This window comes from Neomonachus schauinslandi, chromosome 12 (genome assembly GCF_002201575.2).
Source record: "Neomonachus schauinslandi chromosome 12, ASM220157v2, whole genome shotgun sequence".
NCBI lineage: Eukaryota > Metazoa > Chordata > Mammalia > Carnivora > Phocidae > Neomonachus > Neomonachus schauinslandi.
In genome coordinates, this window is record NC_058414.1 from 49,034,510 (window position 1) to 49,052,330 (window position 17,821).

Consider the following 17,821-nt stretch of genomic DNA (forward strand, 5'->3'; position numbering starts at 1 on the left):
GCTTGTGGAATATGGATGATAATATAATATGTGCAAGCATCATCCTTGGGTTAATAGCACCTGCTGGGTCCTTATTGGCTACTGGGTAGATCTTGAATGTCTTAGCAGGGCGTAGGAGGCCGTTTCCAGTTAGGATCTTACTTTCCTTTTTGCACTTATTTCTCCTATTCTCTTCCTCTTGCTTATAACCTGTGAAGTAAGTAACCAATGAATCAATCTCAATTTCTTGAGTGTACCTTTACCTGAAATGCTTTATCCCTCTTGAACTTCTATTCATCTTTCAAAACACAGTTACAATGTTGCCTTTGTGGAAATATCCCCAATTCTCACAATGTATTATGCATATACTTCAAAATATTGTAATAAAGCATCTGACTCTTGATTTCGGTTCAGGTCATGGTCTCAGGTTGTGAGATCGAGTCCCACGTTGGGCTCCATGCTTAGTGTGGAGCCTGCTTAAGATTCTCCCTCTTCCTCTCTCTCTGCCCCTCCCCCTTGCTCCTCTTTCTCTGTCTCAAAAAAATATATTGTAATAGATGTATATGTATATGTAATATATATAAATAGGTTTACATATCTGTATTTCTTATGAAAGACAGATCATGGAAAGTAGCACCATGTCTAAATTGTTTCCATCACCCAGTGTCTGGCATAGTAGGTGCTTAATATTTTTAGAAGAATAAATTTATTGGAAGAGATATTGAAATGTCACAATATTGAAGTATCAGTTGCTGAATTAATAACACAAACAATAAACAGCATTAAACTTCAGAGAATATCACCGTGGGTTAGAGTGATCTGGAAAGATTCTTGAAAGCTTGTGGCCTTAAGGGGTCTAATAGGATGGGTAAGACTTGCTATCATTGAGGAGGGAGGTAAGCTTTCTAAGCTGAACCAATAATGAGAGCAAAAATTTGGACAAGAGGAAACCTTTCTTCACTCTGCAGATCTCAGTGCATATGCTACCTCTTTGGGGGGAAATCTAGTGTCTTTATTCTGCTCACATTTCCTCATTGTTTATGGTGATCTCTCTAGATGCAGTGATTGTGTTAAGGCTTCAGCTTCATGGAGGAAAAAAAAGAGAGAATGGGATAATGCAAGAGATGGAGCTAAGCAAGGATATGCAGCCTTGGGTAGAATGTAGCTTTCGAACTTCCTCCCCAGGGAGGTCCGGCATGTGAGCAGCACTGGAGCTGATGCCACCTGGAGGCAAGCAGTCCAACCTTTTATACACCCAGGTTCGTCAGTGTTGACAGCAGTTTGTCTTCAAGAAGGGTGTCATCTTCCGGGCAAGAGAACTCCCATTTGGTTTGAGGCAGTTCTCTTTATAAGAGCCAGCTACGAACTTTGAGCAACTAATATGCCCAGCATCTGGGGGATGGCTCTTGCCTGTGAAGGTGGTTCGGAGCAAGGCACTACCAAAAACTCTGCTCAGTTACCCAAAATAAGTGTACATTTTCCCCACTCTTCTGCTTTGGCCCCATTCCTTATCATGTGGTTGCAGCACTGCCCCCAGATGCCGGGCCACTGTATTGCTTTTGCTGGGCACCGCCACTTTCAAAGTGATCCTCATCCTCTAGGCACTGCTGTGTCTCCTGGTCACTGGCACTCCTGCCTGGCTCTGTGGCCACTTCTACCAGATATCACCACTGATTGCCAGGCAGTGTCAACTCCTGCCTTTCCTTCAGCTCCCTTCCTGTCCATTTCTGTTCAGGGTCAAAGCCTTGTGAAAGATCCCTTGCATTGTGTTCCATTGTATTTGCTAAATGGGTACTCAGAGCAGAACAACTTGTACCCACGCCTTTAAGAGTTAATAATAGACCAACTCTTTCATTTGCTCTCAGTAAAACACCATGCACCCAAACACTACTTGGACTTCCCTCTTCTCCCATCACTCATGCTGTTATTGGAACACTATGATCTTCTCAACTCTCTGCTCCCTTGAGGTGGGTCCTCCCCTCACTAATCTCTCCATTGTTCTAGGCAGGCCTGTGCCCCCAAAGTTCCCAGACATATCTGAATTCCAGTAGTGGCAAGGCCATACCCCAGCTACCTATGCAAGACCCAAATTAAGACTCAATGATTTGGTTAGTTGAAATTGAAGTTAATTTAGTATGCAGTGACTATTACAGGGAAATCATTGCATTAGGTTCTGTTCAGAATCCCATGATAAGCATATTTCTAGTGTGTTCAGCAAAGCCTGGATCTCCTGTCCTTCTAGGCAAATGAAAAACAACCCCATGAGCTGTGAGTGGAATGACTTATAGGATGAGGCATTCAGTTGCCTTTGTCATTTCTGGGCCAAAGCATCTAATCATGTGAGATCCTCTTGTGTTCTCATCCTCCTACTGCAGCAAGTATGGAGGGGTTGTGGTGGGCAGATGGTTGGTACCAGTGGTTAAAGCAGTCTTGGTTCCGAAACTGGAACCCACACATGGAGGGCAGGGAGAGACTGGATAAAGAGGCAGACCACTCCAGATTGGTAGGTGGCAGTTGAATAAGCAAGGGAACATGCACGTGGGGTTAACTTGGGCAGCCACAAGAGCAGTAGATCTCTATACCCACCCACCAGAATTTTAAAAGTTTATATGAAGGCCTTAACAGGGCTTGGTCACATATACTGTCCAGATAGTCTCAACAGCACCTTACTCTCACTTCTGTCTTTGGAACAGCTCCCTCTGTGGGAACAGTAGGCAGAGTATACATTCTAAGGACAGGGGAGAAGATGAGGAGGCTCTCATTGTCCAGGTCCAGCTCAAGGATCAAGCAGCGGTCGCGTCCTCTCTATTACCTCCTACAACAAGCAGTGTGCATCATCAGACTCACAGTGGATGTTGCATAATTGCGAAAAATAAGCAATAGCCTTTTCTTGAGTTAAGTCACTGAGATCTGGGTATTGCTTGTTAGTACAGCATAAACTTAGCCTATCCTCACTAATAAAAACAACCCTTTCATTCCCCTGCTATTCCCCATTCAACTAAAAAATGTGGTCTCCATAATGAAGCAGATTTGGGTAAAGACTCTTAAGTTAGAAAACTTCACACTAATAATTTGTTTTTCAACTCTCTTTTACCTTTTCCCGCTCTCATTGTCTTTGTTGTATCATCTGGTATGTTATTAAGAAATCTTTGTGTTTGTGTAGAAGGGTTTGGTCAAAAGAAAATACTGGGTATAAGTTTTTACAGATGGTTTATCTGCCACAGTTGTTAAAATAAGTGAAAGATCTGAGTTACAAAATGATTGGTCCATATAATTTAAGAAGTCAGTAATCAGATCAATTGCATGACATTAGAAAGTCAAACCATTCAGCTATTCAAATTCTATATTCTTTTTTTTTTTTTTTGGATGAAGTTGGCCAGAAGTATGTTTTCAATTAACATGTCCATTTTGGGAAAGTCTGATAACTGTTACTGAGAATTATACAAATAAATGGTAAAATAAGTTTCCTTACTGGAATCCCCCCAAATAAATAAACCTCAAAACTACCTTTATTTACATCCTGTATTTGGTGAGCTGTACTGGCATAAAAAAAGAAAGATGGAATTGGACATATTCACATCACAGCATAAGACTTTGCTTGTGAAATATTATTACAGGCAAAATAATTGAATATTTAATATATATCATTCTGAATGCATTGTATGGGTAATGTGACATTTAACATTTATCTGAACACATCTATTATTTAGAAAATACTTAAATAGTAAAATTCACTTCTTCAAATCCAACGGCTAAAATCTGGATTTGTTCTATGTGCATGGATCATGCTCTCCTGTTCCACTTTTTAACAATTTGGAAAACAAAGCTGGAGGCCTGCTTTTCAGAATCTTTAATTCCTTTGTTATTTTTAAGACATGCTCTCATCAAAGCATGGTCTGCTCTTAGAATCGGCAACAACAGGTTGTGGCCTGTGTCTCATAAGCTTTATTTATTCATGAAAGTTGTGTGTAGTAAAAACAGTTACTATAGGTGAATTAATCTCTTCTGATTTTTTAATGTGAAAAATTTAAACCATGAAATATATCTGATGATTTGCATGATAAAGGGCAGCTGATAAAAGAGCTAGACGTGAGATCCCAGAGTCAAACAGAACGTACATTGATGGCCAAGAGTATTAGCAGTTCTTCTGAGTATTTTTTCCCTCTAGGCACTTTATGATGTCATATTGCAAATTGGCATTTTTGTTACAGAGAGAGAAGACCCTCCATACAGTCTTTCTATAGAAAAAGATTTCATTGTAGTGGTAAGCATGTCTCTTAGTTTAACATTGGTATTTAGACCATCCGGTAAATAAGAAAAAAAAACTTAAAAAATGAAACACTCATTTTCTTTTTTTTTTAAGATTTTATTTATTTATTTTAGAGAGCGAGCGGGAGCATGCAAGTGGTGAGGAGCAGAGGGAGAGGGACTGGAAAACTCTGTGCTCACTGTGGAGCCCAGTGACCCAGGACCCTCAGCCCAAGAGTCCATGAATTGAGATCATGACCTGAGCCGAAATCAAGAGTTGGATGATTGACTGAGCCACCCAGGTGCCCCAAAACATTCATTTTCATGACCATTTATAATTATAGGATATTGGTAATTAATGCAATATTTTTAAAAAATATATAAAACAACAACAGCCTAATATTGATTGAACATGAATTATGTGTCAGGCATTGTGTTCTATATGGATTATTTCATTTAATCCTCAAAACAGTCTTTTAAATTAGATACAATTATTATTTCCATTTTAGAATGCAGAAAGCACATACAGGCTAAGTCACTTATTCAAGGTCATAAAGGTAGTCGTTTATTATACACGAATTAGCAAACATTTGTCTGGTACTTAGGATTACAGAAATGAGTAAACATGGTTCCAGCCCTGAGGAACTCTGTGGGAGAGATAGACACAGAAATAGCTATTCAATATGACATGAAAATAACTATGTGCTTGAAACAGAAACCATGATTTGATACAGAGAAAATAACATTTGAGCTGAGAGTAAGATTTCATTAGAAGAAAAGGGAAGGTCATTCTAGCCATCATAACCTGTATGTGCAGGGATAGGCATGAAGGGCCAAGCACCGGGGAATGCTGATGAGTTGGTACAGCTGGAATAGAATGTTGGGAGAGGAGAAAGAGCAACTCTTGTTGCCCACTTGAAAGAGCTAGATAATTCACTCATTCTTTGATTTCAACACTTTTGCCTTGACTTCCTTCTTTTTCCATTGCTTTTCTTCTTTACTGTTTATATACTATTTTCACAGAATCTTTACAGTGGCTACATTAAAAAAAAATAAAATATGATCACTGAGATGAAAAATATGACCAAATGCCTTACAGTAGTAGATTCAGGGACTTGACAAGGTGAGAAGAAAGAGAAAAGAGATACTCCATTAATTAGGCCAAAAGTAATTTCGAAAAATTAAGTGTCAAAAAAAGCCCTGAACATCCTAGATGATCTAGAAAAAAAGAAGAGAAAAAAGACATTGAGTGCCACACATAATTAAACATTTTAATTTCTGAGTGTCTAACCCACTCATGAGGTTGGAAAATCCCTAAGGTTATCTTGGGCATTTGACTATACCACAACCCATGGGGAAACCCCTAAAGAAAAGTAAACTTATTTTAGAAGAACAAGGGTTTTCTGAGGTGATGTTTAAAGAGGCTAATGTAATTTTTTAGATTGAGAGGCTGGCTATTTATTTCAGGAGGCAGTGTGCTGATATATAAAATCTAAAATAGAATGCAAAAGAAAATTCTAAGATTGTCCAGAACATGCAGGGCAACTCAGGAAGTCATATACGCACTTACTACAAATAGGTGAGGTATAAAACATAAGTCATGAGATATGTTTTCTACCAAAGAATAGCAAAATAATAATGGAACAAGTATGATTTTTATGTAGCTCTTCCTAACAAGAGCAGAACCTACTACTACAGAGGGAAGAAGGCTAAAGCATGAAGGATAATCATGTCTGGAAGAACAGGTCAGGGCTTGCAGGAATACTGCAAGTAAATGCTTGTTTCACTTGTTCACCATTTGAACAAAACCATTTAGGGAAATAAATTTGACATAATAGTATGTGGTGGCAAAGGCTGATAAAAATACTACATTATACATGGAAATACTAATAATTAAAGATAGCGCGTGAGTTAGAAGTTAGACATGACCACAGATTTTTACAGAGGCCCAAATGCCTAATAATTTCAGAGAACATAATGAAGATGGAGAAAAGAGAGGGGGAGTGAGGAAGAGGGCCAGAGAGATGTAGCAAATGTTATTTTTCCCCCCAAAAGTGGCTACAACAGTGTTACTCATCCTTCATGTTCTTTGATACTCCCCTCATTAAGAGATGAGGTCTGTGTCTCCAGTGTAAGTGCTTTAATCTGGGTGGGCCAGTGACTATGGTAAAAGGAAGGCCATGTGGCTGCTGAGAGTAGGTCATAAGAAATGGTATACGCTTTCCACCTGGTTCTCCTGGGACAATCTGCGGTGGGACTCTGAGCCTCCACAGAAGATGTTTGAGGCCACCATGCTGTGGGGAAGCTCAGGCCAAAGGAAGATGCTACATGCAGATTATCTAAGGAGCTCTAGCTGAGGTTCCTGACAACAGCCAGCGTCAACTCCCAGGCATGTGAATACAGATGTTTTCAGATGATTTCCACTCCCCGGCTTCAAGTCCTTCCAGCTGAGGCCTCATCACGGAGCAGATGCAGGTGTTCCTGCCATTCCACTTCTAAATCACTGACCCACAAAATTCATGGTTTAAAAAAGAATGGCTATTTTTAGCCACTAAGTTTTGGGGTAAATTTGTTATATACCAATACATAACAAAAATAAGAGAAAACAGAAAATAACATTTATTGTTAAAAAAATACTGAGCTTGAACATTCTTGTACTCAGGTCCTTGTCAACCTATACCTAGAAAGTGGTCTTGCTAGATCAAGGGATCTACATATCTTGAATTTAACTAATTATTTTGCCAAGCTCCCACCAGCAATGTATAAGAGTTACCACCAATACTTAGATTAATCATTATAGTAAATTTTATCAATCTAGTGAATATGGGGAAATAAGTCAGTATTACTATAATTTGTACAATAATATTTAATGAATTATCTTGCAATACAGTAAAATCTAAATGTCCTTAGGGGAGCAGATGGATAATATGCTGGGGGAAGTACTACACAGCCATTCGGATGAATGAACTAGATCGACACACATCAATATGATTGATCTCAGAAACATAATGTCAGAAAAAAGCAAATTGCAAGAGAATACATAATGTGATAATATTGAAAGGCATTTAAAAATAGGAACAATGCCTCTATAGTTTAATCATTCAGAAAATCTACAGAGTGCCTGCCAGACGCTAGGCTCCGTTCTAGGCACTGGGGATGCCACATCGGAAAGAACACATAAATATATGGATCTCAGCCCCCCAGAGTGTGCGTGGCTGGTAGACACTATGCAAATACGTGTATAGCGGAATAACAAAAATGTGCATAGTGATGAGACAAGCTTCAGAATAGTGGGTCTTTCTGAGGAGGAAGGAATAAAGAAGGGATAGATAGAGGCTGGTAAGTTGGAGCATAACTTTATTTCTTTAAAAATTTTGAAACAAATATGCGAAAATGGTCACACCTGTGAAATTTTGGTCGCAGTTATATATTATCTTTTGTGCTCCTCTGTGTGAAATGTTACATAATTTAACATGCAAATGGGAATCTATTGATAGGGTATATACAGCAGCTGCTCTTCAGCTATGCGGGAAATAGCTATCTTAATCACTCTGCCGCCCACCTGGATACAAACCTAAAGTTTAGAATGTGTCAGTGTAGCTAGGTCTTGAACTAAAAGAAAGCAGTATGATATATATTTTGGAAAGAGTTTATATAGGCTTTGGATCCAGGTAAGCCTGAATGAAAATTCTACTTCCTAATGTCAGTGGGTGAAATATTCGACCTTCTAGAAGCTCAGTTTCCTCATCCCAAGATAGTTGTAACAAAATTTACACTTACCTCCGTAGGTTTTTGTTTGAATCAGAGATAAAATCGACAAGGAGCTAACATTTATTGGATCCTGGTTTGTGGCAGGCACTGTTCTTCTTGCTTTATATGAATTAGCTCTGTGATTCCCAAACTGTGTACCAGTGGATCATTGTAGCAAACTCACAGAGGCTCTGAGCAATTTCATATGTTTAAGACAGATAGTGTGGTACTTGAAATCTGCTGGACACTGTGGTAGCTTCTAGCTCAAGCTTTTTCAGAGTCAACCTCAGATTACATATATTCTTTGCAATAACATTTTACCTTTGCAGTACTATTTAAAAAATATATGTTCTATATTTTCCAGTGGCTATTACTTTAAGTTGTTACAACACAAAGGCTTAAGAGTTGTTTGGAAATAGTTACTTAAGAAATAGAACTATTTAGAATTACATTTGGCCTAGGGACACAGGGAAAGGAATGATGGAGACACTTAGCATAGGGGTCTGTGAACAAAGGAGATTTGGGTCCCTCTGCATGTTTAATCTTCATATCAACCAAATGACATAAATCCTATTATGTCCACTTCACAGAAACTAAGACACAAAGAGGTTTACTACCTTGCCCACACAGCTAAAAAAAGTATTCTGCAGGATCTGAACTGAGTCACACTGACATCAAATCTCACACCCGAAACCAGTGCACTCTACTGTTTCTATGTATATAACTATGTAAATAGCGTGACCGTGTCAAATACACTACACTGTAGAGACATGTTCTGAAAAGAAATAAAATTTTGATCACAATATTAGAAGTATGTATTTCAAGCTGGAGCTGGAAGGGACTTCATAAATTTTTGTACAAGGAGAAAACTAAAGCCCTGATGAGTCTCCAAGACAAACACACCTAGTCATTGGGAGAGTCAGAATAAGAACCTCGTCTCCTGTTCCCAGTGTGATATACCTGTGGAAAACTGACCACATTCTGTTCAGGAGTGGCCATCAACAATAAGATATGCTTATGATGCCACAAGAAGGCACAGAAAAATAAACACCCACATTTGGAGAGCAGTGGCATGGCAGGTATCTTTGTAGCTGATAAGAATCAATAGATAAAAGTCAGGTGTTTTTCCACTGAACTCAGGGGATTTACATGTAATGTTTATTTCAAACACTTACTAGAGCGACCGTTCCCAGTGGACAGTCAAGTAACTCTCACTACAAGGCTCTAATTTGAGCTCTGTGCTTCCACAATCTGTGAAATACTTCCTTCCTCTGGGTTCCACGGCAGACAATGTAATACTCACTTGTTTTCTTGTTGTCTGATTTCCTCGGCAGCTGAGGGCTCTCGAGGGCAGAGCCCATGCCTTTTGCCTCAGTCAGTATTTCCAGTGTCAGTCAAGCATAGTGCCTGGTATATAGTAGATGTTCAAAAGACGCTTGCTGAGTGAGTTTATAAGAAATATATGTTGGCAGAAAGTTATATATGAGCTATGACACCATTTATTTAATCAACCCAAATACAAATTTATCTCCAATTACAAACACCTATTTTGGACTTCATATAAGTAAGTCATATTTATTGTTAAACTACTAAGATTATGGGGTTCATCTGTTACACAGGCTTCTGTTAGCCTAATATATCTGTTCATTAGCCTAAAATAACCATCTGTTATCTCCAAAATTTTATCAAGAGTCAGGCCTCTCCTTATATGTTTAAGCTCACTTGGTTTTTTATTTGTTTGTTCTTTAGAGACAGAGAGAGCACACAGGAACACAAGTGATGGGGGGAGGGGCAGAGGGAGAGAGAGAATCCCAAGCAGGCTCCATAGCCAGCTCACAGCCCAATCTCATGACCCTGAGATCATGACCTGAGTCGAAATCAAGAGTCAGATGCTTAACCGACTGAGCTAGCCAGGTGCCCTGATTCAAGCTCACTTGTAATCGTTATGTAGATTCCGTCTGCTTCGGCCCCTGGTGACACGCACGCATACACGTATCATCTTAGCACTTTGAGAACTCACTTGTATCATCTCCATGTCTTTACCTTTATTCATCATATTCATGTTGCTTAGAACGTTTATTCTTTTTACCTATCCAAACCCTCTCTTCTCCTCATTATCTAGTTTAGGCTGATCTCTTGCGCTCTGCCTTTTCTAATAGTTTTAGACTCCATTGATGCCCTTCCCCTGAACCTTAACAGCATGGCAGCTCTACACTGCACCATTTGGCTCACGATTAGACTGTCTTGTTTTACTCTTATGTCTTTGTTAGTCTAGTCGCTCCAGCTAGATTCCAAGCTCTCTGAGTGTAGGAATCAATCATTGCAGCATCACCAGATCTAACAGGATCCTAAGCAAATGGTAGTCATTCGGTATTTCATGATTCATTAGCTCCCTTGATTGCCTCATGTATTGCTTAATCTCAGCTTACTCAACAGACTCCAAATCTGATCAGATAGTAGTATTTCATGGAGCCCTAAGCACAAGCAGAAGTTGGTGATATCAAAGAGGAAGGGAGAAATCATTTCTTGGGCACCAGGATTTAGACCATGCGTCAAAACAGAGGAAGAAAAGAAATTTGAGTGGAAGTTCAGTCATGGTTCACGGTCAAGCGTGGGAAGGTCAGTAGTTTTAAGGAAATATAAGAGCCAAAATACAGAGCAAAAGAAGCTGAAGTTTGGATTGAACTAAATTGTTCGTGTCCCACTGATGTCCATTTGAATACTTCTAGGCTTCACTTTTTTTTTTTTTCCCCCAGTTTCAGTATTAGAGCAGTATATGGTAGTGGCTGCTTGAAAATCTTTCCAGATACATGTTAGAGTTGCAGTCCTGGCATTAAGGCATTATCTGCAGTGACAATGATGGGGGATCTCCCTGGGATTATGAGATATGTATGGGTTTGGGTATGGTTGCAGTCGGGCAGTGACATCCTGTTTCTTAACATCGTAGAATCTATCACCCTGCTGAAATTTTATGTGGCTCTTTACTTGTTGATTTTTTGTAGTGTACAAGGCTGAATAAGGCATAAACTCCAGGAAATATTCTGTCTTCTGTGGAATACCAAGGAAATATTTTACTCTAGTATATCTTTCTGCCCAAGTAAAGAGAATTAATGAAATGTCCTTTCTTTCCAGCAGAGTAAATCTAAATTGTCTAGAAAGTATTAGCATTAGTGCGTCTTGGAAAGTGTGAAGGGTGATATTTGTTGTGTTGCATTTTTGGATACGGTATTTTCATTATGCTGTGAGAAGAGATCATTGGATTAAGGACAGAGTATGGAAAATAGAGAAAACCAGATAGTAAATTGCAGCTCTGTTAAGACACTTTTCAATTTTTTCTCTTTTCTTGGTCTGTTCCTCTGTGGGGTAAAAGAGATATTTCCCTTCGTGCTCAGCCTTTTGCTTCACCATAGACTTAAACTCCGTCCCCCACTCCCAGCCCAAGATAATACGTATTTACCTACATGGTGGGCTGTGCTAGTCTTCCCCAAAGTGGGGGAATTATGCCTATTTGATAGAAGCAAACTGAATTTTTGAATTTATTCTTGGGAAACTAATGCTTTTAATTTTCTGTGATAGGTCTCATAATTTGATATCAAACACCTCTGAAAACATCAATCATTCCATTCAATCAATAGAACCAAAGGAATATTGAGAGAGCAATTTGTGTCCATCTCTTTGCCTTCAAGTGTACTTACGCCACATAGTTTTTCACATCGTTATGTAAAAGTTTAGGCCATTTTCACTTGCTTCATTCTCAAGGGCAGTGCAGTAACATGTTTACCCTTGTTTGAATAAAAACCAAGTCATCTTAATAAGTGCTGTAGACGCCACTTTTAGGCAACAGGCTTGAGCAATAGAAACTTGAGCAAGGCAAAAGGGCCCACCGTGACCCGTGACCTGAATACAAACAGGCTCATTAAGTGACCTACCTCAAAATGGCCATAGGCCCTAACTAACCAATGGACTACTTATAGCCAGGCACAGTTACCACAAAAGGGGAAATTCCATACTTCCCCATAGTTCCTCACTCCACCCTATAACCATAGCCCCTCACCACCACCTCATGGCAGACCGTCTCTCCCTTGCTATCCTGCCCAGTGTTCTTTTGCAGCATATTCAATAAACTTCTATCTCCTTTGTTCTGCCTTCGATGAATTCTTTCACTGCCCTTGCTGCCAGCCCCCACCCCACTGGAGCCCCACAAGTGCAAATCTCAGAGAAGAGGGAAAATGTCAGAGCTGTGAGTGAGGATGGTGGCTAGAAAGTGATGACTCAATTGTTCTCTTCCTGCTATTTTCTTGGCCAACAATGCATCCCTTAGAGGGATGAACATCATAAAAAATAGAGATTTATATTAGTAAAGAATACAGATAGATATCTTAAAACAACCTTATTATTATTATTATATTAAATATTTTTGTTAGATCTTCAGAGAAATGTAGATCATTCAAAAACTGTTGGAGGTGTTTCATTTAAATAATAGTTACATGTGTGAAGAATATTGACATCGTAAAGGACCTTCAATAAAAATGGTATTGATTTTTTTAAGATTTTATTTATTAATGAGAGAAAGAGAGAAGAGGCAGAGGGAGAAGCAGGCTCCCTGTGGAGCAGGGATCCCAACATGGGACTCAATCCCAGGATCCCGGGATCATGACCTGAGCCAAAGGCAGACACTTAACAGACTGAGCCACCCAGGTGCCCAAAATTGGTATTGATTTTTGTTGTCATTTCCCAACCACTATAGCTGAGGCACAGGAGTACAAGAACGCCTGTCTCTGGGGTTCCCAAACAGACAAGGTTTGGCCACCCACCACTAACAAGATCCAAAGGCAGAGAAACCAGTTGTGGTGAAACCAGAAAAGAATTTATTTTATTGAGACTAACACCAGGAAGACAATGTACTAATTTCTCAAAGACTGTCTCCAAAGTGCCAAAAATACTTCCAGGTTTATATAAGGAAAATGTGTGACAAAGGTCGGTAGGTACGTGATGGTGGGCAATGAAGGTCAAATTGATCATTGTCTTGGGGTCAGTCACTTGGGGTCTTGCTGGCTCAGGGCAGTCCTTATGCTTAAGGGCTTATGCTTCAGTTCCCATCAGCGGATGTTTTGCTCTCCTGGTCTCTTGCCTGAGTTAAGAGATAAGCTGGAGGGTTCTAGAGGGGAAGGGGGGTGGGAGGATGGGTTAGCCTGGTGATGGGTATTAAAGAGGGCACGTTCTGCATGGAGCACTGGGTGTTATGCACAAACAATGAATCATGGAACACTACATCAAAAAGTAATGATGTAATGTATGGTGATTAACATAACAATAAAAATTTTAAAAAAGAAAAGTAATTCAGAAAAAAAAAGAGATAAGCTGGAAAGAAGAACTTAATCAATTAGAAAGTACAGACTGAGGTCAAAATGGAGGTAGTTGAAGTCCTCTTCCACCACCTCTAAATATTCCAGTTATTTTGTAACTTTAAACTTTTTAGTGATTGATTTCAAAAATAGGAGTCTTTCCCAGTTTGGTTCACTATGTCAAGCTCCATCAAGAAGTCATTTAGCTTCTGGAATGTGCCTAAACTATGAAACTTTGAACAACATCTAAGAGAAATTGAGAGTCCATTATGTATTTTGCCTTAAAGTAAAAGATGGTTTCAAGGAGTCTAGGGTGGGAAGAACGATGGCAAAATGAGAGAAACAGACAGAAAAAAATTAATGGGAGGAAAAATAGCTACTTCAGTTTGTGCACAATGGCTGTTATAGGACCACAGATGTTTAAGAGCAGCTAGGAGAATATGTCTGGAACACGTTCAGAGTTAGGAGAGGAGATGCCAATTTCACAGCCATCTGCATTCTGTCAAAGGTCTGTAGTGGGTAAGTTTACTGTGATCTTTGTCTTTCCGTCTCTAACCACTGCCCAGCTCTGCCCAGTCGATTTCATCTTTTGAGATTTGAATTTGTTTTCTAATAAGCTACATTACACTTGTTGTAGCTGTGGGTCACCTGGGGCTGGGAGCGAGAGAGAAAAGGAAGACATTTTTGTCTGTTTCTAGTACTCCTCCAGGAATCAGAAACAACAGGGAGAAAAGGATGTCTGCTGAGGTGCTTGAATGACAAAGCCACGGCTGAATTGTGCAAACAGAAGCCGTTCTGGAACATGAGCCTGGTCTCCTTGTTAAATTGTGCCTGATGTTGGACACCCTGTGTCACTACTGTGTTATCACGGCAAGCTCAACATTCAGGATTCCTTTATGAACTATGTGAGAAGCCACTAAAAGCATTCTCTGATGATACAGTCAGCACTGGGAAAGACATCTGAGCATTAATCAAGAAATGTATGTGGGGGAACATTGCTGGTATCTTGTTTAATAGACAAGGGTAACATGTCCTCCTTTCAAATATGCTTTCGATGACATGGAGTAGATTTAGAGAGATTTATAACAATGGGATTGGGATGACAGTAGACTTCCTTAACCCATTCTTTTATGGAGATCTTTATGTAGTAAAACGTCTGATTTTGGGCTCAGCACAATCATTTTTGGAACATGATCCTGTATATCAGAGCATCTCATCATTTAGAAAAATATCTTTGTTTTAATCCTTCCTGATACAAATTTAATTCGCTTTGGTGCTCAAGGGTTATAATAAGTGTGGAGTTACATGCTCCTTTGTGCTTGCCTCACAAAACTTCCAGCCGAAACCAACCAACCAAGATTTCTTTCACCTTAACAGTAAGCAGAGAAGTTCAAATGAGAGGTATGAACATCTTTCCACAAATGCACATCTTTTCTCAGTGGAGGGCTGTCGGTTGCACAAACAAGGAGTTTGCTGTGGTTTGGGGACCTTTTTTACCTTGTTGCATTGCCAATTATTGAGCTTTGATTATGGCAATAATCAAAGTGTCAGGAGTTACTTCTTGCCGAAAAGAACTGAGGTCAGTTTGAAAATTAAGCAGGTCCTAATTCATTTGCCTTTTATTTCTTTTACTCATAATCTATACTACAAACCATCCGCTCACAAAAAATGTCAACATCTCAAGGTCAACATCTCCTATGCTTCAGTTCATAACTCCCTAATGAGTTCCTAAGCTTGCCACAAAAGTACAAAATATCTATCACAAACTTATATATGCCTCAAACTTTAAAATCTGATGGCAATTTACTTTAGGAGACTATGTTAAAATAAGGATCATAGGCTATGTGTCAAAGTGTTCATGTTTGATTTTGTGTTAGATGTTAACATCATATATGTGCAAAGATGAAAATCCAAATTAGAGGTCTGATCTCTAATCCAAACTTTTATCTCTATATGACACGCAAACACACTACAGACATTTGGTAACAGTGGTTACTTTTTTTGTGTCCACTTGACTGGGCTAAGGGGTACCCAGAGAGCTGGTAAAATACTATTTCTGGGTATGTCTGTGTGTGTCTGGAAGAGATTAGGGTTTGAATTGGTAGACTAAATAAAGAAGATCCACCCTCACCAACGTGGGTAGGCATCATCCAATCCATGAGGGCCTGAAGAGAACAAAAAGTGTTGGAAGGGTGACTTTGCCCTCTGCTTAAGATGGGACATCCGTCTTCTCCTGCCCTCAGACTTTAGCGCTCCAATTTCTTGGGCCTTCAGACTTGGATTGGGATTTACACCACTGGCGCCTCTGGTTCTCAAGCTTTGGGTTTGAACTGGAACTACACCATTCATTGTCATGGGCCCCCAGGTTGCTGACAGCATGTCGTGGGACTACTCAACCTCCGTAACTGTGTGAGCCAATCCCTCCGAATAAATCTCTTTCTATATTCCACATATCCTATTGGTTCTATTTCACTGGAGAGTCCTAATTCAATGACTCACTAAAGTAAGATTCTAAGTTCCTATAGCCCTGGGAAGCTCCTAGGAGAACCATTAAGCTATTGGCCATTTATTTAACTTTTATATCAAGTTAAATGCATATTAGTATTAGAAGTCAAATAGAGACCCATGTAGAATATTGGAAGACGTGGGTTCTCTCTTTGAATTTAATACTCCATTTTGGATCAAAAGTTGAGTAGTAAAAAGTCTCATTAATACGTCTCTTGAAAGTTTTCTCTCTACTCTTGTTTCCACTTGGGTAAAACGAATGTACTAGTATCAATACAATGCTTAAAGTGTAGCAACTTAGAAAGGACTCTCAGCATAGCATCTAGAGTTGATGAATCAGTATGTTTTTACACCTGAAACTGATGTAACATATGTAAACTGTACTTCAATAAAAAAACGGGGGCTTTTAGTACACACGGTATACTGTGGTAGGAAGAATTATTTCCCCTCCCCTCGAAGATGCCCACCTCCTAATCCCTGGAACTTTTTTTTTTTTAAAGATTTTATTTATTCATTTGAGAGAGAGAGAATGAGAGACAGAGAGCACGAGAGGGAAGAGGGCAGAGGGAGAAGCAGACCCCCCGCCGAGCAGGGAGCCCGATGCGGGACTCGATCCCAGGACTCCAGGATCATGACCTGAGCCGAAGGCAGTCGTCCAACCAACTGAGCCACCCAGGCGCCCCTGGAACTTTTTTTTTAAGATTTTATTTATTTATTTGAAAGAGATAGGGAGAGCATGAGAAGGGGGAGAAGCAGACTCCCCTACTGAGCAGGGAGCCTGACTTGGGGCTCGATCCCAGGACCCCAAGATCATGACCTGTGCCAAAGGCAATTGCTCCAACCGACTGAGCCACCCAGGCGCCCCTCCCTGGAACTTTTGGTTCTGTTGCTTTACGTGGCTTAAGGGACTTTACAGAGGTGGAATTAATTTGAAGGATTCTGAAACAAGGAGAGACATCTGGATTACCCAGGTGGAAACAATCTAATCACTTGCGTCTTTCTCTCAAAGCAGAGAAACTTTCCTGGCTCTGGTCAGAGAGGTGTCCAAGAGTTGCAGGTTGAGGATTTCACCCGCTGTTCCTGGCTTTGAAAATAAAAAGAGGTCACGAGCTGAGGAACGTGGACAGACTACAGAAGCTGGAAGTGAGTTCCACAGAAGTGGGTGAGTTGAAATTGGTTCAATAATTTCCTAATGTTAATGTGTACAACAACTCACAGGCTACTTGTTTTAAAATGCATCTCAACAGGCCTTATTTCAGGCATTCTGAGTCATTATATCTAGTGTGGAATTGTATCTAGTGTGGGATTCATTATATCTAGTCTGAAAGTTAACTCCATTTGGATAACATTTTATCAAGATGAGTTCAAAAAGCCATTCTAGCTTGATTAAAAGTAAGTTGCCATATTTAACACGTAATTTGTTAGTCTTCTTTTCTATATTTATATTACAGAATCAGGGAAAAGTGACATATACATAAAGGTACTTATTTTGACTGCATTTAAGTTAGTCAGCTTGTGCTCACTTTGGCAGCACATATATTAAAATTGGAACAATACAGAGATTAGCATGACCCCTGCACAAGGATGATACACAAATTCATGGTGTTAGCTTGATAGTGCCTTTCTAGAAAATTCACAAATTTTGAACCTCAGTTTTTGAAAACTTCACCCGGGGTACTGGATCAGAAGGATCAGGCATGTCCTCTTCCTGGACATTTATTATACATGTTTATTTGTTTAATGTGTGTTTTCCATGCTTGCCTGTAAATCCCATTAAAGCAGACAACATGGGTACCTTACATCAGTAGCTCCACCAACTAGGTGGAGCCAGACCCCTTTAATCCAGAAGTACTTTCTTTTCAGGTAAATTAAAAATGCACAAGTGTAGTTAATGGTAGGAGAAGTGCAGGGCAGGGTTGGATTGAAGAAATATTTAGGAATTAAAATGAGCAGATTAAACAATCTGATGAAGGATTGCGGAAAAAATGGGTTTC

The 17,821-nt window shown here is 39.6% G+C and overlaps 1 non-coding gene across 1 annotated transcript; it reads left to right on the plus strand.

Annotated features, from left to right (window-relative positions):
* Nucleotides 1–17,342: 17,342 nt before the first annotated feature.
* On the plus strand, nt 17,343–17,446 carry LOC123326406. The gene has a single exon (XR_006541068.1). It is a non-coding gene; the product is annotated as a U6 spliceosomal RNA (small nuclear RNA).
* Nucleotides 17,447–17,821: the final 375 nt, after the last annotated feature.